This window comes from Balaenoptera ricei, chromosome 17 (assembly GCF_028023285.1).
Source record: "Balaenoptera ricei isolate mBalRic1 chromosome 17, mBalRic1.hap2, whole genome shotgun sequence".
NCBI classification, from domain to species: Eukaryota; Metazoa; Chordata; class Mammalia; order Artiodactyla; family Balaenopteridae; genus Balaenoptera; species Balaenoptera ricei.
The window spans coordinates 77,005,955-77,033,451 of NC_082655.1; the positions used below are offsets into that span (position 1 = coordinate 77,005,955).

Sequence of the window (27,497 nt, forward strand, 5' to 3'; positions counted from 1 at the left end):
CAGCTATCACATGACTACAGTACATGTAAACGCTGTCTGTAGGTGTCCGCTTTTCCAGATTTCTGGTACTTCTCACGGAACCAGGCCATTAGTTATGAACTGTCTTGTCATTACTCTTGTGTCCAGAAGTCTCCCAACCCCTTCACAATTCCTTCCTCTAATCTACTTAAGTTCAAATTTTTAAAATCTGCATTAAATATAAGTCAATTAGGCACTGGAGGGACAGTTTAGGAGTGAAGAGTGTATTTTCATGGCATTATATTGAGAGGGCCATTTTCTGAGCACAGAATTATTTTTTAAATTTACAGGTAGATGGGGGTTGGGTCTGGCACAAAATCAATGTGTGTATTTAGAACGTTGCTTTCTGTTTGCAAAAGAGATGCAGAGAATTGCAACTAAACATCAAATTATTTTTATAAAGATTAATAAATTCCCATAATTCAAAAGTCCAACATTTTTCCTAACCTAAAATTTACAAATTGCTATAATCAAGTAACAATATCCAATCAAATCCACTTTAGAGAATTAGAAATAAAGCTATCTTCAGAAAAGTAAAGTTCCAAAATAACATTTAGAAGAGATTTTCTATTTGGCCTATTATAATTTGGAATCTATTTTCCCATAGCATCTTTCAGAGCTATTTAAAGAGGAACCTTTGATTTGGGGAACAGTAACCACCAGTGTTTCCCCTTCTGTGTCATTCCTTAAAGTGTTTGGCACAATTTACAGCACTGTTCAAGGGACACATGCAAATGCTTAATATATAACTGACTTTCTGTGGAAATTTTCACAAAAACAAAAAAATGCACTTGTTTTAATCTGATTTTCTTCCCTCTGTTGGTCTGCATTTGAAATAATAAAGGATGTTTAATACTTGGCCAATGACACAGGCCACATCAAGTTCTGATATAATTTTTCCAGAATAAAAAGAATCCTTGGTCCAGGGGCTCTGATTTATGCTAAAGAAAGAAATTATGAGAAAAATAATGCTGCCAAGTAAAATATACTTGCAATACTGTTATCTTTACTTAAAACTGAATTACATTTTCATTATACATAAATCAGGGTAACATTTCCAACTGTGATCATTTATTTATTATTTATTTCTTCACTGATTCTCCATAGGAGAAATTTACATTTTAATTGTCTTAACCAGTTCCTTTCCTTTTTGTCCTCTACAAATTAAAGTGCATAATAATGTCATAAGTACAGTTCATAAATAAATAAAGATAAATTTCTTTTTTCTAATCATAGCATTTAGTAGTACTTTCTGGTTTGGGGCAAATTAGACTGGTAAGTACATTTCCTCCTCCAAACAAGTAGGTATGATAATATAGTCACCTGCGTGGAAGAGTTTCTTGAATAAATACTTCTAAACAGTCCAAATGTAAACAGTGGATATTAAGAAAATAGCAAGTTCAATTCCTTCCGCATCAGTGCCTGGGCATCTTGCCACTGTCCAGGATCGCTGACCTCGTTTTCCTGTCTGTCCTTCAACCGTGGCAGTGGAGGAGTATAAAAGCCGCTCGAGACACCGACAAGCCGTCCTCCCCAAACTGCCCTCATGTACCCCCTGGCCAGTAACGAGAAAAGGGGCCCTACCCAGGCTTCGTACTGCGGAAAACGAAATCAGCATTTTTTAGCGCCCTTAACAGAAACAGCTACCGTGACTTTGTTGGAGAGCGGTAAGTAAATTTACCCCTGGGGTCTGTAACATTTCTGTTTACAAGACTCTCAGCAGGGCCAAACTTGAATAGCAGAAAATTATTCCTGCACATATTAGGTTACTTTTGTTAACGTGGATTTTAGTCTTTCTTGCTGACTCTGTTCCGACCGTGTGGCTCCTTGGGAACTGACTCAGACTTCCATTCAACCCCTCATCTGGTCCTTTGATAAACTTTATTCATAGAACGAGGGCTTTGGGCCAATCACGGGGCTGGAGGTTTAGGGTGGAGGCGGAAGTGACAGTAAAGAGATGAGACAGAGGACTTTACAGTCTAGGGGGGAAGATAAAAATGAAGCAGGCAGACTACAGTCCTGCCACGTGCAGCGTGCTATACAAGAGGACAGCGCTGCGATCCGAATGCCACTCTACCGGCAGCGTCCAAAAGGGGGGGGTTGTTCCCACGTCTAGGAGCGTCTGTCAGAGCTGAATAGGGTCACGGGGTGGTTGAGGTCCTGCGTATCAGGTGCCTTGGGGCATAACAGGCACCCAAGAAACAGGAGGTATCAGGGTGGGAAGACTAAATGACTTCCGGCTGCGCCCCGGTGAGGAAGTAATGAAGTTCCTGGGAAGGGGGAGGAAGAATCCCTCAGCATTTTCACTGGGGTTCACAGAGTGACAAAGCGGGAAAAGGGGCAGGTGCCCCTGGCAGAAGTCATGACCCACCAAAAGCCAAACCAGGGAGGATGGGGAGTCGCTGCTGTTGGGGGAGGGGGTGAGGTGGGGCCAGGGCTGGAGCTGGAGGCCTCCTGGGTACCCGGGCTCCGGGGATCTGTGGGGCTTCCTGGGGCAGCAATGTCCCCAGGAGGGGACGCTGCAATCCAGGAGGCCGACGAGGACCAGCAGCCGATTCCAAGTCGCCCGTTCTCCTGAGTGTGCCGGAAAGCCTCACACGGGACTCAAGCCAGAGGAGAGGTTTCCTGGAATTTTTCAGATCAAGTCTGAAGTTAAGGCCTGCCCGGAGGTGGCATCAGGGCTGCCTTCTGGGGTCCTGCACCCACTCTGAAGGTCTCCCCGTGTCAGTGCTGGTTCAGGTTCGAATAGCCCCCATTTCCCTATTCCTGAAATTGCCCTTGGACTTCCCTGGTAGCGCAGTGGTTAAGGATCTGCCTGCCAATGCAGGGGACACGGGTTCGAGCCCTGGTCCAGGAAGATCCCACATGCCGCGGAGCAACTAAGCCCGTGCGCCACAACTACTGAGCCTGTGCTCTAGAGCCCGCAAGCCACAACTACTGAGCCCACGCACCACAACTACTGAAGCCCGTGCTCCTAGAGCCCATGCTCCGCAACAAGAGAAGCCACCGCAATGAGAAGCCTGCGCACCGCAATGAAGAGTAGCCCCCACTCGCCGCAACCAGAGAAAGCCCGCGCGCAGCAGCGAAGACCCAACGCAGCCAAAAATAAATAAATAAATAAATTTATTTAAAAAAAAAAAAGAAATTGCCCTTGTTTATGGACGTTAGTAAAAAAATAAATAAACGTCCACAGTCTGAGAATTAGTGAAGGATCTTCAAAATCACCGTTTCTGACGCCTCTCTTCACTGACACCGGCAGCTTCATGCTGCTCCTCGTGGGAATCTTCACCTCAGGTTCAGGTGAAAGTGTTTGTAGTAAAAATTTTTGTTTTTTTCTCTATAGAGCTGATGAATATGATACAATAAATCACACAAAACACTATATGAACGTTCGGGTGTATGAGAAGGGCAGACCCCTAAAAGAATGAAACCAATGAGTTCCTTTGCCACACATGGCCACTAAGGAGGTTACTTTAGCAACAAGTTGGAAAAGGCAGCACAGAAGTCAGTTTTCCCAACCGCAGATTTACTCTGAGCTGTGTTTAAATCAGCTTTGCTCCCTGAACACAATTAAACCAAACTTTTTTTTCTTTTAACACCTTTATTGGAGTATAATTGCTTTACTATGGTGTGTTAGTTTCTGCTTTATAACAAAGTGAATCAGCTATACGTATACATATATCCCCATGTCCCCTCCCTCGTGCGTCTCCCTCCCACCCTCCCTATGCCACCCCTCTAGGTGGTCACAAACCACCGAGCTGATCTCCCTGTGCTATGCGGCTGCTTCCCACTAGCTCTTTTACATTTGGTAGTGTATCTATGTCCATGTCACTCTCTCACTTCGTCCCAGCTTCCCCCTCCCCCTCCCCATGTACTCAAGTCCATTCTCTACGTCTGCGTCTTTATTCCTGTCCTGCCCCTAAGTTCATCAGAACCATTTTTATTTTTATTTTTCTTAGATTCCATATATATGTGTTAGCATACGGTATTTGTTTTTCTCTTTCTGACTTACTTCACTCTGTATGACAGACTCTAGGTCCATCCACCTCACTACAAATAACTCAATTTCGTTTCTTTTTATGGCTGAGTAACATTCCATTGTATGTATGTGCCACATCTCCTTTATCCATTCATCTGTCGATGGGCACTTAGGCTGCTTCCACGTCCTGGCTATTGTAAATAGTGCTGCAATCTTTAAATGCGCAAACCTTCCCCACCCAAGGCTTTTCATGACCGTCTGTGACCCAGCACGCTGTCGGCATGCAGCCCCACAGGGACCAGCACAACGTCTTGGGCATGCTGGTGGCACTGGGGACCTTCTCTGAAACTGTAATCAAGGCCCCTTTCTCTTGTACAGACCATAGCACAGGATCTGATGCATTCAAACAACCCAGAGGCTCTTATTATTATTCATTATACTAACATCTCCCCAAAGTAAACAATTTGGAGGTTTTAAATTCTAGGTATTCTTTACAAGGTTGAATGATACAAGACAGTTTTAATTATTTTAGGCGTTTTTAAAGTCGAAACATTCTGCCCGCATACCACAAAACACACAACGAAGCCCCACAGACAGCTTATTGATTTAACGAGCAAACAAGACAGCGTCTCTCACCCTGAAAGAGACGGCAGATATGAACGGTAAATCTAGCGATCATTCTGGAACTGTCAGTATGACTCGCTATGTGTAATCCAGCGACTTGGCAGTCTGCCTACGGAACATACCAGCGGGGGCCTTCTTTTACAATGAAAACAAACAAACAAAAACTTTTATAGTACAAAAATATTTCAATAAAAGCACCACGAAAATACAAGTCTCTCAATATTAACTTCTGGACTCTCTGATAATTAAAAGTAACAAATAATAGAAAGTCAGAGAAGTTCTATAATCACTAAGGCATCTATGACGATATGAATTGCCTTTAAAATTAAGGCTAGGAAAATACTTGCAAATACTTGCAAAAATAGTTGACAATATTAAAATGGATGTGTGAAAAAATTTTTCAGTGACAGACATTCCAAATAGCAACAGGATTTGTTTGACTGTTTTTCACTACAGATGGCCCCTCGCTTTAAAAGGTTAGGACTGTCGAAAGAACCAAATACACTGAAACCGGGCAATGTGTACTCAACAATCAACAGCAAAAAAGGATGGCTCTGTGTGTTTTACCAATTTTTTGTCAAAACTTTAAGACTCTTTTACTGTTGGTTATAAATGCATAGGGAAAGGAACACTGTACCTTAAAACATTTGATTTGGCAACATAAACACACTGAGGATTTGTTGTTTCTTCGTAAGAGATAATTAAGAGCAGTTTGAATGCTCCATGTTTGCCTCCCTCATTTCATCCCACAGCCTACGAACGGCGCGAGCATCTTCTCTATGCTCCCAAGAACCGTCACTCTTCTAAGTTTGGATCAGCTTCCAACATTTAGTACTTCGTGCTTTCAAAGTCGGAATATCTCTGAGAATTCCTTTGAAGTGAAGTTTTTAATGGTGTCATTTGCTCTGGGATGTCTTTGTTCTCGTTGTCACAATCACTTTCCTCGCTCCTCTTCACTCGGCTTCGGTCTGCATCTCCAGAGCCTCTGCGATGACAGCGGTGTCGACCTCCCCACAGTCAGCATGGCCTCTACAGACGTCTGATGGGAATCTCACTTCCAGCACCATCACTTTCACTGCTCTGCTGCATTTCCATCTTGGCTGATGGAAGTTCCCTTTTTAAGTATCCATGTTTATAAAAGGTCACAAGTTATCACCTTGGGACAAGGAGGAAACACAACTCCATGCTTCCCTGTCTCTGGGTGAACTGACTAGTAACTGTGCAGTGACCCATCACTGTCAGATTCTGAATAAGGTGATGTGACCGGTCATCGGTCAAGATGCACACCTGCTGTTTACTTAGTGATTTATGGGCTGAAGAACTAGCTATGAGGTTTGCACTTCATGCAACTAAAGCTAATATACTGCAGTAACTGAAATTTGGACAGTGGCTTTAAGCAACTGGTTTTATTCAGCTAAAACGTGTAACGGAAATGGACGCAGATTGGAACCCCATAAAGCAAGGAGAAACGACGGGGCAGAATTCAAATGCACCAGACAGTTTTCTTCCAACTCCACGGGCTACAACAGAGTATCTCCTATTTGTTTAAGCTGGGGCAGCAATCAAGTTCCTAAGGTTTGCATGAACATTCCGAGTTGAAAAAGACATCTGAATCTAGGAAACATGAAACATTCTGAAAAATAACCACCCATCAGGTAGTACAGCTATGATGAAACCCAGGTGCATCCAGCTCCAGAACTTGTTCTCCAACCTTAGGTAACATGCAGCCCAAAGCGATTTTATGAAAATGGCCAAAGTCTTTGAAACAAGCCCTTCCTCGCCCCCATACCAGAGCACCTAGTTCTACTGCTGCTTACAGCTCTCGGCTGCAACGTGGATGGTTACCCATTGGAGGAAGCTCTCATCTCACGGGAAAGGCAAAGAAAAGACAGACTTCTTTTTCTGTACAGAACTGCTAGTACCCACTGCCTAATACGTGCCAATAATATGACAATAATATTTTCTCCCAGGATGACTGACTTTTCTAAAGCACAAGTCTGATCATGTTACTCTCTTCTTGAAGCTCTTTAATAGTTTTGAAGTTTCTAGCCTGAGTGATCAATGTCCATCCTGGTTCATGGAATGACCAACGTATGAGGAGCAGTGCGTGTGGGAAGGCAGTGGACTTCGTGGAGGTAAGGAGGGCGAGGTGGGGACTCGGGGAAGTTGAGATGCCCCGCTGAAAACACACGTGGAATGAGAACAGGCAAAAGCAGAGCCCGTACTGGGGGTACCGACTAAGGCACAGCAGCAGAAAGGGAAAACAGAAGCTTGAGGGCGGAGGCAGAGGAGGGAGCTGCGAGGCACCTGTACTGCCAGGACCTTGGTGGAAATCAATTCATTTAGGCAACGAATGTAACTAGCTTTATAGTCATCTTGGCCCAAACAAATACCTTTCCATAACTGAAATCATGTATTCTAGGTTTAAAGTAGTTGGCTACATTTTTAAAAAATTGTTAATTTGTTAATTTAGATATAATCTGAAGCAAAAGTCAGACATGAGGAATATATAATTTTATTGAAGATCAAATTATGTAAACAATGGTAAACCTCTAGCATTACAATCAAATTACACAATAAGAAATTGGTACACTGTAGATAGATCATTTCCTATTTTTTTTGCTCTAAAACAGAAGTGAATTGATTTGTGGGAATATCCTTTTGCTGCTCTGTGTCAGCTTTTCCAAGTTCTGTCGATCAGAGGTCCTCTTTCTGTCACTGAGGCAGGGTGCCTCACTCTGAATTCCACTGAAGCGGCGGCAAAGTTATCTGCGATCTGCTTCTGCTAACATCCTCACTATGCTTTAATGTAAACATCTTCTTGAGAAGTGTTGGTGAATAAGTCAGTATTGTTGAAAGAAAGGAAAAGTAAGATGGGCTGGTCTAGAAAATAACTACAAGCAGCGTTAATACAGAAGATTTCCTTTCCTTTCAAGTTTTAGATACAGGGCCTGAGCACCATTTAAACAGAATAAATACAAGTAAGCAAACGCTATAGCTCCAGCTTTCGGCTTTAGTGTCTCCCCTGGGGAATAAACAAAGCACGTGGCCTGGGACTCAAACTAAGACAGTTACTACTGCCTCCTGGCTGGTGGGCACAGACCTGCAGGAACAAGGAAACAGGTACCAAGAGGTACAAGTGATGGTGAGCGGCCAGATGCCATTCGCCATTTAGAACCTGGCCGTCTTGCTGGCTGGTGATGTAAATACACCACGATTAAATTACGGTGCAGTAATGCACCATCGAGAAATTAACTCTTGAAACATGAAAAATATTAGATTTTGGAGGAAGTCAGTTTACCTAGGTTGGAAATCAATACAGCTCTTAATTGATGATATCCTGTGGTTAACTCTAACTAAATACTCATTATAGTCAAGGCTATTTTGGGATTAAAATGAAATTATCATTTGATGAAAAGGTTAGAAAGATGTTTAGAGATTTCATTGCCATTGGGGAGTAACAATTGCTGGCGCAAGTTTAGACACAATTAATTTACTCTTTAAACGAGGTTAAGCTGGTATGATTAAGAATAAATGGACCCTCCAAGGTCATGAACAAGCAGGGTACTCAGTGCAGCTGGCCAAGGCACGAATGCTCCGGACTCCGCTTACTAAAGGCATCCACACCGACTGTGTTTGATGTGCATTGTGATCCAAACACAAGATCTGATTGTTGTAAAATTGCTGAACAGACTTAGGATATAAAAGAAGTTTTACTATTAACGATAGGTGTTGTGGGTGGAATTGTGTCCCTCTAAAATTCCTATATTGAAGTCCTCAACCCCAGGACCTCCACATGTGACCTTACTTGGAAACAGGGTTGTGCAGATGCAATTGGTTAAGTTAAGATGATACAGAGGTGGGAGGGCTCCTAATCCAATATGACTGGTGTCCTTATATAAAGGGGAAATTTGGACACAGACACACACACAGGGAGAGCACCATGTGAGGATGAAGGCAGAGATCAGGGTGATGCTTCCACAAGCCAAGGAACACCAAGAATTGCAGCAGACCATAGAAGCCAGGCGAGAGGCATGGAACAAGGAATGAACCCTGGCACCTTGACCTAGACTTCTAGCCTCCTGAACTGTGAGGCGATACATTTCTACTGTTTGAGCCACTCAGCTTGTGGCACCACATTAAGGCAGCCCTAGGAAACGAATACAGTATGTGAGATGTACTCAACTGAGAAGAGAATCAACACATAACACCTGCAGGCTGCCCTCTGTGAAGGAGTCTACCCCCCTTCAAAGGGAATAATAATCTTACGGGACTAAACGACAAGCCCCCCAAATTGAACTAATGACTATTTTCAACGTTATGGAGGAAGAGCCAGATTAAGTGTAATAAGTGCCATTTCAGTATTTGCAGTCTGTGAATGTGTATGTGGTGGGTATTACACAGACCAGGAGAAGACAGTTTATACTCCCTGAATCCCAAAAGATTTTCCTAGAATCTAAGATACAAGAGGGAAAGAAGGGACAAAGAACAGAGATTGCGGCAGGGAGAAGTTTAGCCAGACAGCATTGCCAGAGCACTTGCGGATGCAGAAAGCCTGGACAAATTCACGAAACGCAACTAGGACACTGAACAAAAGGGCGGTATTCTGAATGCTTAGAAATTAGGTAACAGGAAAGAGAATGGAGGGGCGGACAGAAATCAACAAAAAGTGTTTAAATGAAAATAAGCATGTAAAACATACAGCCTTCATTAGGCCCACCTCCATGTAACACCATATACTACATGATAGGAAAAAAAACACACATTAAGAAATGTTATAAAAAATACATACTTTTCTCAGAGTTTCAAAAATATATTTAAACACTGAAAATTACTCGTGTTTAATTTTTAAACTTATTAAGTATTCATTTTAAAAGCTACATTTAAATATTTAAGTGTATCACAGTTAACTACTATATAACCTTGAATATTTCCGTACATTCCTTTAGATGTTACTCCCAGTTTAAACTAAGAAATTAGCAGGAATATAGACACTGCACACAAAATCTACTGCCCAGGAGGAACAGTGAACAATTATTCATCCTGTCTGGGTAGGGACGGTGGGCACGACTCCGTAAGGAAGTTGAGATTAAAAAGACAGAAATAGTACATAAACAGCAAAGTATGATTAAATAAAATTATGTTCCCCAGATCAATCTAAAGCCAAGCCCAAAGCGATGACATGGAAAAGGAAGGCTCAATTAGCAGCAAGAGAACATGCCGTGTCCTAGCAGGCGTTACTCTGCTTATGTGAAGTATGATTATTAATAACATCAAATGTAATACTTCTCAGAGGAGAAGAGTCTATTAGTAATTTGAAATGAATGCTTTCCTTTCAATCATTATAACTATTCAAAAGCCAGATATTAATCTTATATACTTTTTTTTTTTTTTAAATACTAGTAGAGAGTTAATGTTCCTGGAACTACCCGGAAGGGCTTAGAGACTAGTAAGTGCGTTTCCATGGTAACAGACTGCTTCACCAGGGAGAGATCATTTCACGCATTCCCTAAAACACGACCACAAGGGGAAAAGAGAGATCTGCATTTTCGCTTTTCAGGGTCATCATCCATGGTGATTTTTGGTAGAATTTCTATTTTTATGAGCGTGCACACGGCATTCATGCTCAGAAGTTGCCTAGGCTTCAATTTTTCCTCTTCTCCAGTGTGTGGACGACCCGGGATGTGTGCTCTGATGGGGGCCCCGGGGGTGACAAAGTCACCCACAGATTTCCCTCTGCTTCCTGCTGTGAGTTACAGCACCCCGCTTATCCAGTCCTGACGCTGTGTCCCCAGAGACAAGACGGGCTGAGCTGAAACGCGGGACCTTCACAACAGCCTTCAAGTAGATGGGAGTGCACGGTGGCCGCTGTCTAGCAGGGGCTCACGAACACCAGCCGGACAACTGAGTCGTGACCAATGGCCAAGCGGTCACGAGAAGGAGCGAGCAGAAAGCATGGACGAGGGCAGGCTTACACCCCAACTGCAAACAGGTGCAGCGATGCTCGTGACCGGACGCTGACGGTCACCAATCCCTGAACGAGGGCGTCTCCACCAGGGGTGCTGCTGGAAGGAAATGCTCCCATTCTGCTTTGCTTCACCGGCAATGCTGGCTGGAGAGGTGAGTGTGAAAAGGCCCTTCTCTTTTGTCTTACAGAGTTCACCTCTAGAGGGGCATTGCTCTGACCCTCTACAGAGACCTGTGGTCCACCAAAGGGCAGCCTTTATTAGGGGGACAAGGGCCCGGCCAGACCTGCAGTCATGGACCCAAGTGGAGAGCAGTCCCATGGGGACGGGACTTGTGTGCCTCAGTTTCCTCCAGGTACAAGGATCTGGACCATGTTGAGAGGATCAAGTGAGAAAATCCAGGTAAATGCTTCAAAGGGGGTGGAGGGCATAGCATGCGTCCAATAGACGTCAGCTGCTGTGACTATTACTGTCCAAGTTATTAGCACTGCTCACGTGAGAACTCAGGCAGTGTCCTCTGCGAGGCCACGTGGACAAAAACTCAAGTCAACCTCTATAAAGGATGAGAGGAAAACACTGACTGACATTCTTTCAGGGTGTGCACAGACCTTAGCCTTTATTTTTAACAAAACTAGTTAACTGCAACTGAATCTTGCGAACGGGTGACACATCTGGGGAGAAGGACAGAATCATACTTCAGGTGCAACAAAGAACAAAATTTTCTAAAAGATGCCATCATGACAAAAATACGTTTTTAAAGTAAAAATTAGTTTCGGGCTTCCCTGGTGGCGCAGTGGTTAAGAATCCGCCTGCCAATGCAGGGGACACGGGTTCGTGCCCTGGTCCGGGAAGATCCCACATGCCACGGAGCAACTGGGCCCGTGAGCCACAACTACTGAGCCTGCGCGTCTGGAGCCTGTGCTCCGCAACAAGAGAAGCCGCGACAGTGAGAGGCCCGCGCACCACGATGAAGAGTGGCGCCCGCTTGCCGCAACTAGAGAAAGCTCTCGCACAGAAACGAAGACCCAACACATCCAAAATTAAAAAAAATTTAAAAAAATTAAAAAAAAAAATTAGTTTCAATGGTATTTTACTTCTATGAAATGCTTTTTTTTTTTTCCCTAAACGATGATCTCCCGATCTGAAAATAAAGAAGGGCCATACGAACTTTGAAAATTAATAACTTTAGCTTAGAAGTAAAATTTATCATCAATGCCCCCATATTACATCTACTTCTCAAACTCTCTGTCTTATCATTACAATGTTAGGATGTTTACGGTGTTGCTCCAAGTGAGTGTCTTTTCAAATTGTCATCATTATTTTGGTCCTTATTTGGGTCGTAATTTATTTATCACACCAAATTGAATAATTGCAAAGTGAAACCACGGGTGTTGATAACAAAAAAAAAAAATGACCAGGGAAAGAAATGTACTTTGAGTAGTAGGAGGTCATGGCTTTGAGTTCAGATTCCATTATGTCTTTTTCGTGGAAAGCAAAAACCATAAAACTAAGGCACCCACAAGTAAATCAAATCACAGAACTAAATTACTGTGAGTTTAAGGCACCACGTTTTGAGCACCACAGCTGAGGGAAGTAGCAGTCAAATCTAAGCATTAAACAACTAAATAGATTCCCCAACGCAAAGGATAAGGTTGAGAGAGATCGCTCACGTTCTCAGAACTGAAGAAATTACAGCTTAGCCACTGATGGCCTTCAAGTGACAAAATACTTTATGATCCTTGCCCAGTGAAGTTCACAGCTTCACGGGGCCAATGAAGAGAGGCGGCCTATGATGGGCAGCATCGAGACCACGGAGTTGCTGTGAAATAAAACCACTCGTCTGTGAAGGTTTTATTTCAGCTTGTCCCTGCCCTTTGTTGGACCATTTGATTGTCATCCTAAAACCTCAAAGCTTTATTGCAGAGTTTTCACCACTGCTAAAGGAATATTCATGGCACCAGGCTCTGCTCCTGTCAAAGACAGTATTTATGCCCATGAGAAGATAAAACTGTTGTAACAAGGGAAAATGTCGCAGATTTACAAGGGATCAAATTTACAAGGTAGCAAGTGGATGTGCCTGGGTTTCACCTTGTGAGCCCTCTGACAGAAAAGCAAGCGTGAAGGCCGAAAAGTCTGTCCTTGATGGTTTGGGGACAAAATATTACTTCCCCTCTTGCACCGCCCCGTCCTCTCACTCCGAGGATGAGGGCCTAACTCTGCACTGGTGTTCAGTGTTTTCAAAACTTCCACACAAATTCTAGGGCACGCAATCAACTGAGAATCATAAATGTTTCTAAATTTTGGGAAATGGGAGAAATAGAAATTGGTTTATGAAACCAAGTGTTCATATTCATAGTATCCCATAAAAAGAAACATACACAATCCCTCCTCAAATCTCTTCCAAGAACGAAGAGAACACACCACATTATGGAAAGAAAGAGGAATATTTCATTGAATTCAGCACTTAACTGTGAAGGATGGAGCATTCTGTCTGGAAATGTCATTTTATTGTAGGAGTTCTAAACTAGACACATGACTTGAAAACATCATTTGGGCCCTGAAGATACTGGGAATTCAGCAAGTCAGTAAAATAATGAAGACAGCTATGGAGTGACTGGGGAGGTGAGGAAATCCAGTGTTTCATACAGACTCACTGAATATATGTATGCATGTAGTAAAATGAGTTTTAATGGAAAAACTGAAAGTTGTGATTATTGTTTACAATTAATTATGACATTATCTGTAATCCTAGCAGACTATACCAGCTATAAAGCAATTACATATTTTACATTCTGTGCATTGCTTGAAACAGATACCATAATACAATTTACTTTTTCATTTAATCTCATTTTGGCAGACAGTTACTGGGCTGTTCCTAGGAGCCAGGTGCTATTCTGACCATGAGGGATACAAAAATGACTGCAATCTGTGCTGTCGTTGAGATCACAGACCAGAGAGAAGAGACTCCATTTGAATGGAAAGGGTCTGTTTCAGTGCAGAACGAAGGCACACGAGGGGCCATGAAACCACCTGCAAGGGGCGGGCAGGGCTAAGTCACAGGCTCAAGGAAGACAGTAAGCCGTCCCGGAAGAAAGGATGCCTGGAGCAGGCTCCTGAGGCTGTCAGGAGCAGGGACGGCACAAGCCCAAGGCCAAGGGCAGAGAGAGCCTGGCATTCACAGGGGCCGTGGGTCCCTTCCCCATCCTGGGGGAAACCCTGTGAGGGAGGGAGACAGAGCAGGAGAGGTGGACAGACAGTCTCAGGGAATCTTGTATCCAGGTGAGGGGGCCTGAACTTGACCTTGAAAGTGATGGGAGCCAGTGGGCAGGGAGCGGCTGCCTGATGCTTTAAACCTGGCTGGTGCTCTTTGGAGTGGCTAGGGGAGTGGAGAGGGCTAGGAGGGCAGCGAAACTCCAGGGAAGGAGGGACTTGGGTTTGAACCAGGTGTCCCGTACTGAGCTGCGCAGGAGGGAGTTTTCCTTTGAGGGGCGTCTCTTGGCCTCACCCAACAGATACATTTTTGGAAAGCTGCAAACAAATTTTGTAAGCCAAATAATATTTTCCCATTGACAATTTACTCATGTTTATATTAATTTCATTGATTTAAAAAAAAAAAAAAAACTGGCACTGGGCCCGAGTGTGGTAAGAACCTTGGGGTTCAGCTGTCTTTGGAGCATGTTTTAGCTGCAAAAGCTTTGCCTCAAGTCGAGCTCATTGGGACATCAATGTGTAAAACAGGCAGACGCAGAGGGCCTGGGCTGGAGCAGAGCCTCAAATCTCAACGCCCCTCAGCCTTGAAGTCCCTAGTACTTGAGGGGACAGAGCTGGAAAATTATCGATGAAGGTGAAGTCATTCGTTCTACAGATTGGCCCATGAGGTGCCGGCCCCAGCAGAGGTCTCCTTTCGGAGCCGGGATGTAGCAGGAGACAGGAGGGCTTGTATCCTGGTTCTTCCTGTGTGAACCACACAACTTTGAAAAGTCACTGTCTCCCAGGCACCTGCTGCCTCATCTGCCAAGCTGAGATTACAGTTGCCCCGCCCCTCAAGGCTGTTGAAGTGAAAGCACTTTGTGAAATGTGTAAGTGTGTAATCAAAAAGCTAATCGCTACTGCTGATGGGTAGCCTCAGATCAGAGGGCTGGGAGCGAAGCCCGTGACCTGAGTCCCCGGTGACGAGGAGAACCATCACGGCCCGCAGATGAGGACAGAGGTGACGGACAGCACTGGTCTCTCCGGGGCCGCCATGTGATAAACCCGCTGGAAGGGGAACCTTTGGTTGGCACCTGCAGCAATTCCTGTGGTTCCAAGAAACCTTCAGTAAATCTAAGCTGTCCAAGGAATACAGTTTCTAAATAGGAAAAAGAAACCAAAAAACAAAAAGACAAAACATTTTCCTCCAAAGTCTGAGAAACACCGCGCACACCAAACCATCACACTCGACGCACTTTGGCAAGGTGGATGGATCTGCAGCCAGACAGACAAGGGCTCGAATCTCACCCCGTGATTACCTGCTTTGTTCAACAGCTACCCACTGTGAGAACTCCTGGAGGTGATGCACATAAAGGACTTAGCACCGCACCTGGCCCCTGAGAAGTGCCCAGTAAATGCCAGGCAAAGCCCCGGCTCCACAACGTCCTACTTGTGCCACATCACGTGCATCCTTACCCTCTGGAGCCTTCCGTCCGTTACCACGCCAGCGTCTTCACTGGCAAATGCACAAGCCCCGAAACGCACTGTAGGGCATCACCCTCTGGTACTGACCTGGGAGGAGACTGGGAACTAAAGGAGGCGGTTTGTAAAGTATTTCACACATCACGGCAATAGTGCACAAGTTGAAAACAGAAGTAGCGCTCTACGACATAGCCTCAGAAGCACACAGCCGTCCTACTTATGTATGAGGCTAAGTGCCAATAAAGTGGCTACGTATTAGTTTAAAATTTAAGAACACTTCACATAGCACTTCAAAACCGGGTTTCAATAGTCTTAAAAATAAGAGATCGATTGGATGCGAATGTCTAATTATCAAAAAGTGCTTTGAAACATAGTCGTTGTATTTAAGATTAATGAGATACACTGCAAACACACATAATGTCAAGTGTCACTAATAAAGTGCAATGAGAAACCCTAAAATGCTGCAGATCTGGCATAAAATGTCTTCTTAATTTCCTGGTTCTTAATGGGAGATTTAAAGCCACAGGCTTATATAGTTTTTCTTAATTGTACTGAGCATCTCTTATTTGAATGCTTAGTCACCAAAGGGTGTTAAGAGTAAGAGAGAGGTGCTCTCCAAGGCTCCGAATGAGGCACCTGACTCTGGCTGGCCCTCCTGGAGGCCACTCAGAGGAGCTGAACGTCCAGCTGTGAAGTGAGCCCAGTACACAGCTGATGGACACCACTGTTGCGTGTGCAAACCGGTGGCGCTCAAGGAACGCGGCGAGGAATAAACAGCTCCGCAAAAGCACAATGCAGCACGCTCCACAATGGAGACGGCTCCTGGACTGCTGGCCCTCTGAACCCCCGCGTGGCCATGTCCTGTAACCGCAGACGCTGCTGTCACACTTGTATGACAGCGGACGTGAAACCCACAACTGTCCTTTTCGCGTACAGGACGTCCTTCAGTCCCGTTCAAGCCCACAGACTGTTCTCAGGCCTCTATCATGTTAGATTCTGTGCTGGATTCTAAAGACACAGAGTTAAAACATAATTCCTACCCTCACATCGCTTAAAATCTACTAGAAACAGGCGCAGCGACTTCCCGTTACACAAACCAGACTAATGAGCGCCCTTTATGTCCTCAGAGAATGAAAAGAGGACCCGACTGCACGCACAGCCCGAAGGGACCACGAGTACAGGAATCTGTAAGTTCTGAATAAACGCAGATTTAGGGATAAGAAGAGTCTCCGCACAGGGGAGGAAATCTGAACTGAGCCCCCCAACTGAGGGGGATTTTGACCGAGTTTCTACTTGTGCTTCTTGCTGTCAGTGGGTCTGTTTCACCTTCCGGAGGAGATGCTGTTGTTTTCCTCTTGATCGTGTTAGTACGTGTCTATTCAGATGTCACTCGATTATGGACATTTAAGAACTGACAACAGCTTTCCAGTCTGGGTTGCTGAATAAAATTGTTATTTTTGTGGAGGGCTTCCCAGGTTGATAAATAGCTTCATCCCTCTCCAGGAAGTTAATCAGTCTTCAGAACTCTGCTAATGCGGCAAAACGCTCCGCAGTTTCCTCTCGGATTTCAACTCCAGCCCACCTTCTCCCGGTGCGCCGTGTGGACGCCCGGGCTGGCTTGCCTGGTGCCGCTTGTTTATTCATTCTCTCAGACAACTGAGAGCCCGAGCAGTCTTTGCACGAAGGGAAAAGTTTTACATCAACTTACCATGTAACTTGAGAATCACATACACGCTTAAAGCAAAAAATAATTTCAAGACTACTTATACATGTACCTAGTATGTATTGAATTGTGAAAAAATTTGAAGGAATGAAAGGTAAAAATTCTTGGATTTTGCTCAAAAGACTTTTTTTTTTTTTTGGGGGGGGGGCCACACATTATAGCTTGCGGGATCTTAGTTCCCCAAGACTTTTGTTTTAAAAGGAAAAAGTAACTTTTGAAATGGGCCTCAAAGGAACTCCCAGCCTCTGGGAGACAGGAATTGATAAGGAATTCCAGGCAAGGAAAAGCTCATACACTCTGATGATGAAATGGATATTTGTGTTTTTTGGGTTTTTTTTGGTTTGTTTGGGGGTTTAATTTTGGTGGGGGGGGCATGCTGCATGGCATGTGGGATCTTAGTTCCCCAACCAGGGATGGAACCCGTGCCCCCTGCAGTGGAAGCTCGGAGTCCTAACCACTGGACCACCAGGGAAGCCCCTGGATACTGATACTGATACTTGATGAGGGTGGGGATCCCACTTGAGAGGTGGCTTTAACTGCCAGGCTCTGGAATTTAAACCTGATCCATAGGTAACTGGGAGGAAACAGGATTTTGGAGCAGGGGAGTAACAAGATGAAAACAGTGCCTGCAAAAGACTTTCCTGCTTACCAAGCGGACTGGTCTGAGAGCAAAGGCTAAGGCAGGCTCGCGAACAGAGGGCGAAGTCAGGAATGGAGCTGTCTGGTGACAACGAGATGACAGTGCCGAGGCACGGGGCACATGGAGGGTCCGCAAAGCTTGGCGCCTATACAGGCACGTGGGGTAAAGCACCAGGAGTCACGCCACGGGGCGTCCTTCCAGAGGAACGTCCTTCCGCTGGCCGTCCTGGTCAAAGCTGCCTCTCTTTGACCAAGGATGACGTTGAACTCAGCTTTAAGTGTGTCCTACAGAGAATCAGACCCACTAGACTCAAGTAGCGGCAAGAGATCAGTATTTCTGGTCACCGATGGACCAGTGCTCCGTGAAGCATGTCCAAACACCACCCAAAGACCAGGGGCAGAGAAAGTGGCTTCTCCTCCTCAGCTAAACAGGAGGAATTCCCCAAAGAAGAAACGCAGATTAGGAGGATTCTCAGGTTTCTGTTTTATCTATGAACCCAGGTACGTAACAAAATAACAGAACTGAATATTTAACATAGGTTTATCCTAGGGGTCTCTGCTATGTTCAGGCTGCTATAACAGAACGCCACAGACTAGGCGGCTTATGAACAACAGACGTTTATTTTCCACAGTTTTGGAGGCTGGACGTCCAAGATCACGGTGCCGGCACGGCCGTGTTCTGGTGGAGGCCCCCCTCTGGGCTGCAGACTCCCTGCCCCATCCTCACGTGGCGGAAGGGGTAAGGCATCTCCCCGGAGCCGCTTCTGTAAAGGGCACTAATCCCTCCCATTCATGAGGGCGCCACCCTCAGGACTTCAGCACCTACCAGAGGCCCCATCTCCTAATTACCTCCCCACTGGCCACCAGGAGTTCAACGTTTGAATTTGAGGGGGGACACACACACTGAGACCACAGCACTGGGCTATCATGCGTGGACCAGCGTGGAGAGGACACTCCGTGTTTCTGAACTTCGCTGAGTATTCAGAACGCATAAACGCTTTCCCAATCCGCAGGGATGCAGCAGACACAGAGCAGGCTGGAGAATGAATGTGAAGGTCTAATCCCTCAGCAGGTGTCCTCCTCTCTCTCTAACGGGCATGCTCTTATGGGGCCCTCAACCAACTTTCCTGTTCCATTTATGACCCCATCACTATAAAGAAACCAACTGGTGTGAAAGGTCTGGGGTCTGATAGAAGAAGTGGACCTGGGTGCTACACCCAGTGTGTGTCTGGTCACATGGTTGCCCTTTATATGAGGTTAACCTCTTTGATTCTTGTACCCCTGTCTACACCATGAAGACTCTACACCTTCTCTGCAGGCACGTGACGCTTCCAGCATTGGGGTCCCAGAGCAGGCCTTCCACAGATGACAGCCTTAACTTTTCTGCTGGTCTTTGTAGAAAAGCAATGCCTCCATTGACAGTAAACTGACTTAAAGTGTAACAGCCATTAATAGTGAACAACAACAAACTATGCACACACAGCAACCTACAGAATTTGTCTTTCATTTGATTTCAAAAAACAGCATTTTAAATATGCCAAATAACTTAAACAGTAATTTAGTAATTTAAATTGTAATCAACAGTGGCTTCTTGAACTTCATAATAAATGTGTGTTAAATCCTCACAAATAGAATCTGCATACAGGGGTATTTATGTTATTTTATTTTTTTAATTTTGTTTTTGAAGATTTTCTGGTGTGGACCATTTTTTAAGTCTTTATTGAGTTTGTTACAATATTGCTTCTGTTTTTACTTTTGCTTTTTTTTGGCCCCGAGCCTTGTGGGATCTTAGCTCCCCAACCAGGGATCAAACCTGCACCCCTTGCATTGGAAGGTGAAGTCTTAATCACTGGACCACCAGGGAAGTCCCATGGGGAGGGGTATTTATTTTAGAGAGGGAAATATCCTTATATCTTTCCTTCCAGAAGCCTATAGGCTCTTTGTGAACAAGGGGAATAAAACAACTGAAATCCCAGCTGCTTTTTCCCAAGGACGTCCCCTCCTCTCCCTCTTCTTTTTTAAAAGGCAGCGAGCCCGGTCAGGGGCTCTCGGCAGCAGCCTGCTCTCCCCGGCCCCAGGAGACCTGCTCAAGGTCAGCCGAGCCGGCTTCGAGGAGCCACCGGATGGTTCTGGTGGAACCTGAGCTCTGAGTCACTCGCTTGGCAAAGAAGTGATGTGGGAAAAGGCAGAAGTCAGAGGTGCTGGCGTGAAAGGTAGATGAGTCATGGAGGGGAAACAGATCCCTCGCTGCGGAGGACCAGCTTCAGGAAACACTGAGAGGGAGAAAAGGTGTTTGTGGCAAGCTGGCAGGTATTCTTGGTCAGGACCATTTAACACACAAACAAAACTGCAAGTCTGCTTTTGCTCCCAGCAATCTCAAGTCCCCAGCACTCACACTATAAAAGAACAAAACTCCATCCCAGAGAAGTTTTGAAAAAGGCAACTTTCCAGGAGAAACTGACTTTATCAATTATTTCAGTTTGATTAAGATAATGAGCAACTAAAAACAAGGGAAACATTGTAACTTACTTCCTGAAACTGCAATCACCTGAATAATGCACAGAGGTTGGTAGTTGTGTGTCCCCTTGAAAGGTGACTTACATGTACATTACATAGGAGGACTGAGGTTCTAGGTTGAAAAAACTCAAAAGTTTGATTCAAAGCACATTACAAGGTCATTGTATGCCTGCATTTGCTTTTTGAGTTTCCTAAAAGAAGGGACCACTTTTTTAAAAAGACCCATCTTGTACTTTTAAAACATAATAACCTTAAATACACGTATTGAGGAGTGGTGAAAAATGTTGATGACAATAATAATACATATTCTTTATAAGGCGACTTATCTGTCATTTATAAACTCAGAAACGAACAAGTTTTAAATAACTTTAAATGTGAAAATAGCCTAAAACAATTGGAAACATTTGGATAATAAGACAAAAACTATGTTTTTCACAACAATCTTTAGAGCGCTTTTTTGTTTGTTTCTATCTTCTTTAGGGGAAACTGGTATAAAAACAATTTAAAGTAACCAGCACACAGAGACCTGGCATTACTTGAGAATCAGACATAGGAGCCCAGATTTAGAGTCTACATAACCCAGGAGACACTGCGTTAATGATTGACAGGGCTGAATCCTGTCTAATCTTCCTGATGCAGGGCCTGGCCAAATAATAATATTGACAAAGCTCAAGACGATTATGCCTGTGAAGGCAACTCACTATCTGGTCCGGGAAGGAGGAAGGAGGGGCCCCCCTGCTTCTCCAGGCCTACCCTCTCCCTGGCACTGCCTGCGGCTGTGTCATGTGACCTTCCCCAAATCCCTAGGAGCGTGTTCGTATTCTTACTTGGCACGTGGGAAACTGAGGCTTAGAGGTGAAGTCCAATGGCAGGGTTAGTATGCAGCGGAGCTGAGGTTACACTCATGTCTATTCAACCTTGCAGTTCTTTCCTGGCCACTAGGGCTGCCAATTCACCTGCTGTCGGGAGCCAGCTGGGTGGGAGGAGGGGCGCAGGGAATCCTGAGGGAACAAGAGGCCCCTGGTTGCTGGGGACTTGTCCTGCTTTTAGCACTTGAAAGTCCCATGTTCCAGAAAACCTCTCACTTGTGGGCAAATCGAGATGGGTGGGCTCCTAGAACGGGCAGAGTGGGGAAGACAGGCCCTGTTGGAGACGACGCCCATTAAACCCATCTGTGCAGAGGTGCAATTCTACGAGCTGGGGGCTGGGGATGGGAGATGCTGAGTTCCCTCCAGCCAAGAGGAGCCCAAGGCTTTCGTATCAGAACTTCTTATATCTGTGATAAGGGAACATGGTGATAAGATTGATGGATTTCAGTGTGTCTCACTGATATGTGCTGTTGGCTTTTTCTTTAATCCCTCTTTCCACAGATTGCAGAATTCCACCTGGCAGAGGCTGATTCTTGTTTGTCAGCCTAAGTTAGATGCTAAGATTCCAGGAGACCAACACCATCTACCCAACAAAGTTCTGCATGATGGAATGATAAACAGCGATAAAATGCATGGCGTGCTATCCAGGTAATGGTACGTTACATATGGATGCTGGAAGAGAGGCTCGAGGATAGCTGTCAATCAAACCAAAGCATGTGGTCACTCGGGAACATGGGCGCCGAGGCTAAGACTTGGTGACCTCACAAGGGCTGCTCTTTACCACGTGTCAGGTCCTTGCACACGTGAGTTAACTGGAGAGCTGTCTGTCAATTTCCTAAACATTCTCAACTTCCTCATTTGGTGACACTGAGCTCTCAGCCCCTCTGTCAAAGGGGAGGAGCCATCTGGACCTTGACCACTGCTCATCCGCTTCCTCAGCTCCTTCATGGGAAGATGGGTCTGGCTAAAGGATGTCTCCAGGCTTGCCATCAGGAAGGAATCCAGTGGCGTGGACGTGGGACAAAGCACCCAGCAATGTCCTTTATGGACACACACATTCTCACGTCTGCTGACTGTTCTCCAACACCTGCCCCACCCTCTCGGTCTGTCCCCTGGCTGACATCTAGGTTCTGCGCTCCTGACGGGACCTCCCTAGGGAGGCCATCCTGCAAACATCTCTGTGCCCCAAATTCCCAGGCATTTGCTGTTGGCCCTACAGCATTAGGGCTGCCAGAAAACACCACCTCACTCCCCAAGCACAGACAGTGTACTTCGCACTGGAGTGTAAAAACGTGCATTTTTTGGATACTGTTTTCGAATCCATGCACTTCTAGATACCAGGGAGATTACTAGTAAATATTACACAGCCCTTAAAAGAGTAGAACTGCTGGGAGACATGCAGACAACATATCACGGAAACCCCTGGGGAAGGAAATCATCGTCACTGTTATTTTGGTCCTGCAGGACCTCAAAGGTGGGACTCCTCTTTTTTTGCCAGAGAGAAAAATATCTGAAACCTCAGCCTCTTTGTCTTAGTGTAATATGACATAGGTTTTCAGAGACAATCAATATCTTCTGCTCAGAATGGATCAAAGCAAAGCAATACACTTACTTGAAAGAGGACTGAGTATTTTACGGATTGCAGGCAGAAGTCACAGGGAATCCTTCCTCTCTTAAAGTACTCTCTGCTGCACGAAATATCTAAAAACAGAGAAAAGAAAAGATCGCTATTGCTTTTTTATTTGACAAAAATAGGCAGGTATTAAAGATATACAACAACAGAAAATGAAAATTCTTTTAAAAATTGGTCAATAAATTTAAAAAAACAGATAACGAACACGGAGGTAAACCAAACTGTGTTAGTTTTTACATACACGTTTCAGTTAGAAGCTAAGTGTTTTGTTCACCTTGACTAGTTTTTGAAGGAGACGTTTAGCCGCAGATAGCAAGTATAAAGACAGAAGAATATCAACACCAAGTTGTGGGAAGTCACACAAACGAAGGTTGACAGGGCGTCATCTCATCCTCAGAACTGCTGTTCTGCACACGGAGGTCCGCGTGTGCGCGGGGAGTGACAGGCTGTCAGGGTCTCAAGGGGCCTTAGAGCCCACCTGGGACAAACCCCACTTCAGTCCACGACACAGAGCCCACTCAGGGCGAGGGCTCAGCGCAGACCACCCAGCTGGCTGGGGCAGAGCTCCTGACTGCCACCGGGGCGCCCTTCACGGCACTGCAGGCTGCCACGCCCGTAGCCATTCATTCATTCATTCGTTCATTCACTCTCCAGGACTGACTGAGCACTTTCTACGGACCAAGTTCTGTTCTAGGCTCTGGGGGTTAAGACCAACTCCCTGACCTCCAGAGAGGGGAGACTAAATACAACAGCTACTGTCTTAGACTGTCCCACTGGAATGGCAGCTGGGGACACTTGAGCATAATCCCGAAGGCACTGAGGGAACAAGCCTTGGGTCTACCGGGGGAAGCACCCTCGGAGCAGGGGGGCGGCCGGGGCCCCGAGGAGGGGGAGCAAGGAGGCCGGTGTGGCTGGAGCGGGGGCCCTGCGGACACACAGGGGGGCGGTTGAGTCTGTGGCGATGGATGAACCAACCGATGGAGTGCAGGTAACAGGGGGGCTAACGGAGGGCAGAACCTTGGAGAACATCTATTTAAAAGGGGGGCAGAAAAGGCAGCTGGGAAGGAACAGCCAGGGACGGGAAGCCAGCAGGGTTGGCTGCCGGCTCTAAAATCAGCTCTGATGGAGAATACTTGCAGCTCAGCGAGGAGGGCGGGGTAAGGACAGAGGGAAAGACAGACGCTGCTCTTCTGACGGGCTGTGCAAAAGTCGGTGTGCAAGCCTGACAGGGCAGAACACTAGAGCATCTGGACGGTGTTCTGACTGCAGGCCCCAAAGTATCGGAAATGCAGGGCCTTGTTCCATGTAGACATTTTCCTGATGGCAAGAGCTAATGCAAGTGTGTGACCCTTAAGGGGGACTTCCCCTCCAAATCTGGCAAGATTGAAAATCTGTCTGAATTCCATCAAATGTATAAGGAGAGCAAAAGGCCTTAATCATAGGAAGGTCAAATGCGAGTGTTATATTCCAAGCCCAGAATTTACAAGCTTGTCTTTAATGAGCACATACAAAATAAATGACTGAAATAAATAAAAGAGCTAATTAAATAAATAAAGCAGTCAACCGGCGTCCCATCGCAAATGATAACTCCTGACAATGCAAGCAGTTCCAAAAGCAATCCCTAAATTACTTAACGGTACAACAGTAAGGAAGGTGTTTTGTGATGCCTTTAAGATGCATCTTTAAATTACTGGGTGCACTTAAAAAATTTTCTCGAATCCCACGTGATATAAATCTATTGCAATAAAAACACTTCCAGGCAGCAATCTAGTGTGCATTCTGAGGAGGGTTAGGAGGAGGAAGAAAAGACACAACAGTTCCTATTTATGACATTTAATATTACAGATCACACATAAGGCAACAGGGAGACTGAAAGTCCATATGAAAGAGGAACCAGGTCGGCAGCCCACCCTGACTCCTACTTGACACTAAGAGCGGTGTATGTGGTGCAAAAGAGTTCTGGATCCAGCACTACTGCCCTTGTCCTGAAGTCTTCACACCCCACCCCTGGTCACTCCTCCTCAGGATCCCCAGGCTGGGTGCCTCCCCCTGCCCCCTGCACCCCATTATCATTTATCTCACGGCCTCCCCTCCACAATCTGCCACTTCCTGCTGATAGGGCTGTGCCTTCTTTCCTTTCTTAAGGCTTAGCACAGAACCTAGCACGTGGTAGGTGCCCGTAATTATAGAATAAATAATGACAGAAAAACTAGACACACTTAGATGAGGCCTGATGGCTCCTCAAACATTTTTCCAACCCAGGCAGGTTCTGGAGGTTCGACCCTGAAATATTTATCAATTGTGAATGACAGACCTCCCTCAGTGCTTTTGATGCCACAGATGCCAGGGGACCAGCCAGAGAGCCGCCTGCAGGCACCACCTGGCAACTCTTCACCCCATGGCCTGGACTGCCCCCCACTCCTTCCTTTTTACTGTAACTTTCAGGCCCTGTTCAGCCCAGTTGCTTTGTGGCACATCATATTCTACATGGAGGGACTTTTCATTTTTAAACTGATTATCATTTTTCCTGCTGTGATTATAAGCCCCTAGAAGAGAAAGTGAGAAAGTATCTCTTATAGCAGACAATGTTTTAATTTTAAAATATTATATGCTTTATACTCTAGTTCATGCTAATAGACCTATTTTTGATGGGTCAGAAATGTCATTCATCAATAAAGTTATGGAATTATAAGGATGAGAGAGAACAAAATTTTAAAGTGCCCAAGACATTTATTTTTACTTTCTCATCTCAGAAATACATAACGATTCCCCTTCGTGTAGTTAAAAAAAATGTTAAGATGTGATTCATCTGAAGATAAAAGTGCAGATTTTGTTACTCTGCAAAAACATGAATGACATTTTACTTAGTGCTATTAGAAAAATGCCCCTTTAGTGTATGTTAAAAGGCCCTCCGGGATATCACAGTAAACTACTACACAATATTCGCACACGGTTATATTTATATTTACCTTTTTGAGAAGTTCCTTCTAGACACGGAAAGTCTTTTAAGATCCAACCCTGAGAATCAGCATCAGCCAGAACCACTTCCCACGGCTTCCCGTGACGCACAGCCTAACAACGGTGCTTGCAGCGGAGAGTCACACAGCTTGCGTTTGGACAATAATTTACTTTTAAAAGGCAGCCGACTTCTTAGAATGCTCTAAGACCAGGGTAACTTAGGAAGCGTTTCACGAGATTAAGAAAAGGGAGAGGGACAGACAACGACGGGATCGCATCAGTTTACTGTTCCCCAAGTGAGGGTCTGAGCCCGTCTGTGGATAGGAGGATATTTTCCACGTCTGCACAGGGAGCACCTCAGGCAAAGAATGAAGAGGCAGGAGGGCTCTGGGCAGGTGAGGAAGAGCAAAGCCCGGAACTGAGCTGCGCCCTCCACCCCCCACCACGCAACCTCGTGAAATGTGACTGGGGCGTGGTTTGCGTCATCGGGGCGTCCAAAGAGGAAGTCAGTGCCCCCCGCAGGGTGACCCCCTCCAGTGCCCATTTCACCAGACACGGCATCTCAAAACCCAGAGGCCGGCTGACGATGAACCACACTCGACTTTCTTATTACAGGCGACACCCTATCACAATAAACGACAAACTTTCAGAATATTCCTTGTTCTTTTCTTCAAACTGTTATTTGGGAGAAACAGTACACCCCAGGAATGGACGAGGGAGGGAATTCGCAGGGGCTGAGGGTACGGATGGGGAGGGAAACACAGTTAGGATTCTGAAGTTTTCCTCGACCAAAGAACACGACGAACCCCTTGAACCAGATTAGCTTCAAATCAAAGCAGCTGCTTTAACCAAATTCTGACACGGCAACGTCTGGCTTTTCAGGAGCAGGGAGGTAATTCCTGACAGCCTTCAGATACCAGCAGAGCTCTCCACGGATCCCAGACGCATGGTGGCAGCCATCCAGCCGTGTGACTGGTGACTTAACACACAAGTTTCTGTGGTCTCCACCGTCTCACACGGTGAGGACATCAATATCTAAGTCTGAGGGCTAAATGGTGGCAAGGGGCTCTTCCCGAATAAAACAGAACTCTGCGGAGAAGGTACGCTGAGAAGCAGACACTCGCATTGCATTTGTTTGCATTCCTTTAAGCTCAGCCTTGGCCGTTTAAATATTTTTCCTTCCGAATGTATCATCTTTATCACAGAATTCAAGATTATTTATTGTTTGATTTGGAAAATCATCCAGGCGACCATGAATAGAAATTTTAAAATGTTGTCAAACATAAGTCAAAGTGGTGAGAACCCCACCTTCTGTGATTTCAACTCCCGAAACAACATCCTTGTTAAACAAAGCCCGAGTCAAAAATTCTGTTCAGCACAGGCCGAATACACACCGAGAAGTGTTTCTGGCAGAACGGGATATGCTACCATCCTCTATATGAAAAAGGCTTCATGAAAACTACAGAAGGGGAAACAAAGAGAACCATCCAAAATGAAGGCTGCACACATCTTTGAAGAAACAATGGGCATTACTTCTGCTGAGACCCTGCGTTGACACCAGGAGACCCGCTGCTCTGTCCTAATTAAAGTGTATTTCTCCGAACTCTCCTCCGTGGCTCATTATTCAGGAGGGTCCGGACCCCATGCAAACAAAGTCGACAGGGCACTGAAACGCACCTCCAAAGACACCTAAATGGATGCAACATCGGGCTTTCCTAAACAGCAGAGAACCAATAAGAAGCGCCCCCCAGCACATGCACTCTTGAATCCAGGTAAAAACAAGATTCCTACATGAAGACGGTAGCTGTTTACCAGCCCAGCCTTCTCCGGGAGGACATATTTTACATGGAACACCGGAGAGCGTGTGATATTAACAAAAGCAAGATCAAATTAAACAGAT

At 45.4% G+C, this 27,497-nt stretch overlaps 1 protein-coding gene and 1 long non-coding RNA gene across 5 annotated transcripts in view; one reads left to right on the forward strand and one right to left on the reverse strand.

The window, feature by feature from the left end:
- Positions 1–27,497, reverse strand: part of FAM110B (family with sequence similarity 110 member B) — a 102,179-nt gene that overhangs the window by 35,482 nt on the left and 39,200 nt on the right. For 3 of the 4 annotated variants that reach the window (XM_059901213.1, XM_059901216.1, XM_059901215.1), the window contains one exon: positions 22,619–22,707. The exons of the other annotated variant lie outside the window; for it this stretch is intronic. The gene's annotated coding sequence lies outside the window, so the exon portion shown is untranslated. The remainder of the gene's footprint in view (positions 1–22,618; positions 22,708–27,497) is intronic. 4 annotated transcript variants of the gene reach the window in all.
- LOC132351467 (uncharacterized) lies at positions 1,520–11,654 on the forward strand. Its single transcript, XR_009498355.1, has 3 exons — positions 1,520–1,685; positions 5,374–6,756; positions 10,778–11,654. It is a non-coding gene; the product is annotated as an uncharacterized LOC132351467 (long non-coding RNA).